Source organism: Bombina bombina, chromosome 4 (assembly GCF_027579735.1).
Source record: "Bombina bombina isolate aBomBom1 chromosome 4, aBomBom1.pri, whole genome shotgun sequence".
Taxonomy (NCBI): domain Eukaryota; kingdom Metazoa; phylum Chordata; class Amphibia; order Anura; family Bombinatoridae; genus Bombina; species Bombina bombina.
The window spans coordinates 791,139,219-791,141,644 of record NC_069502.1 but is presented as its reverse complement, the minus strand read 5'-3'; the positions used below and the strand labels follow the sequence as shown (position 1 = coordinate 791,141,644).

The 2,426-nt window shown below is 40.7% G+C and overlaps 1 long non-coding RNA gene across 1 annotated transcript; it reads right to left on the bottom strand.

Moving 5' to 3' along the window:
- Positions 1-374: 374 nt before the first annotated feature.
- Positions 375-654, bottom strand: LOC128656984 (uncharacterized). Its single transcript, XR_008402073.1, has 2 exons — positions 573-654; positions 375-489 (listed from the first exon to the last, which is right to left on the bottom strand). It is a non-coding gene; the product is annotated as an uncharacterized LOC128656984 (long non-coding RNA).
- Positions 655-2,426: the final 1,772 nt, after the last annotated feature.

The window sequence follows — 2,426 nt, the reverse complement described above, 5'->3', positions numbered from 1 at the left end:
AGATCTATGGGGCAATCATACTCCCGATGGGGTGGCAAGGTTTCTGCCTCCTGTTTGTCAAATACTTGTTTTAAATCTGAATAAACAGGAGGGATGTTAGTTTCCAAGACAGATAGAAGAGGTTGTATAGGGTAACATGTGGTGGTACAATATTGTGAATTAAATTCAAGTGTTTTTTCTGACCAATGTACGAGGGGCTGATGTTTATTCAACCAGTGTAGACCTAATACAACAGGAAAAATGGGTGAAGGAATAACGTCAAAAGAAATGAACTCTTGGTGTATGTCATGAGTAGTGACTAATAAGGGAATTGTTTGGTGTGTGATGGGTCCTGACTCTAACTGTCTTCCATCAATTAATTGTACAGAAACAGGTTTTTTTCTTTGCAATAATGGGTATTTTATTTTCTTGTACAACTTTTATATCTATATAACTAGCGTAGGCTCCCGAATCCAAAACGGCCTTAAGACTGTGTCGGTTTTGTCCCCACTGTAAAGAGATAGTAATAATGAAATATGCAGGATTTTGTGCTGTTAAAGATAGTAAATGATCTGAGGTAAAATTTGTCTTACCTGATCTTTGTATCTTTAAAGAAGGACAGTCAGAAACAGAATGCTCCTTTGCGGCACAATAGAGGCAGAGTCCCAGTTCTTTTCTGAGTGACTTTTCCTCAGGGGACAGGGGTCCTCTAATGAACCCTATCTCCATGGCTTCATCCTGACTCTTATGGGAGGGTGTATAAGCTTTAGGGGTGGTAACCTTGGTATAGGAGTCTGGGGAATAGCTTTCCTGTTTCCTTTCCCTAATTCTTCTGTCTATTTTTATAGTTAAAGACATAAGTGAGTCAAGTGTTTCTGGGAGATCTAGTCTAGCAAGCTCATCCTTAATATTTTCAGACAACCCTATTCTAAATTGATTTTTTAGGGAAACCTGATTCCATTGGGAATCCCTTTGCCAAATCTTAAATTCAGAGATATATTCCTCAACAGGCCTCTTATGTTGCTTTAAGTTAGTTCTTAGGAAAGAAATGACAGTTAGTACTTTTATACGGTCATTAGGAAATGTTTTTGGCTTAAGTGTGAGAAATAATTTACAGGCATTATGAAACTGCCTAAATGATTTCCTATCCCCAGAGAATTTTTCAGGAGGTGGAATTGGGGGGTCAGGAGTGTTAGTGTCAGGGGTTTTAGCTGCACTTAACCCTTCTTTAATAATATTCCTAAGTGTCAGGTTTTCTACCTGAAGTTCTCTAAGTCCCTGACTTAAAAGGTCAACTTTGTTGGATAATTCCTGGAAGTGAGCGTTTATGTCACCTGGCTTCATCATCGTAGTTAAGTCAGCTGGATAAGTTTGGCTTGGTATTCTGTAACAGGTGTGTGAGAGTTCATTAGTAACACTGCTTTCAACAAGTCTTTTGTGAGCATAAGTCATGAATAGATTTTCCAATATATTAAAAGTATGGTTACCAAATAAAAACTTGAGTGAGTGTTTCATTTTTAAATATATGTAATAACTCATGGCTTAGGGTTTTACATATATTTTATTATGATTTTAATATACTAGTCAGTTGTCATGAAAATATGTAGAACTATTTACCCCTGGCAACATATGGTAGTTCAAATTTAGTCAGACTTGACTTTAAAAATAACAAATACCTTCATTGCAATGAATAAACAAAATAAGCAGCTAAAGCTTAGAAAATATGAACTGGAAAAAATAAATACTCAGCTTACCGAGATTTAAGTAACAAGCAGAGGAATATTGAAGAAAAAGCTCACAGTCAGAGAGGCACAATCCTTTGCTTGGGAGAGAGAGCACTAAGCAGAGACGCTGCAGCAGCTGCTGGAAGCAGGGTGTGTGAGACACAGCTGATGAGGCTTGTGGGAGAGAGAGCACAAGGCAGAGACGCTGCAGCAGAGGTTGAGAGCAGCGTGTGAGAGACACAGTGGATGTGGCTCGTGGGAGTGACGTCACCCGGTAGTCAGCTGGAACTGAAAGTCCACTACAGAGCAGGAGAGAGTAGCAGGCTCCGGATCCAGGGAGAGAGAGAGAAGCAGGCAAATTTCCCCAGAATCCACAGGAGAGAAACTAGCTTCACAGGTGCAAAAGGGATTAGCTCACAGGAAGTTAATCCAGGCTGGATACATCAATACCAAGCATTGGTGTGATGTATCCAGTGTGATTTATATGCACCTGAGGAAACCGCCCCTTAAAGGGGTATAATGTTACAGTTAGGTACTGTGTATGCTGGGTACTGTGTGTGCTAGGTGCTGTGTGTGCTAGGTACTTTGTGTGCTAGGTACTGCGTGTGCTAGGTACTGCGTGTGCTAGGTACTGCGTGTGCTAGGTACTGCGTGTGCTAGGTGCTGCTTGCGCTAGGTGCTGCTTGCGCTAGGTACTGCTTGTGCTGGGTACAGTGTGTGCTG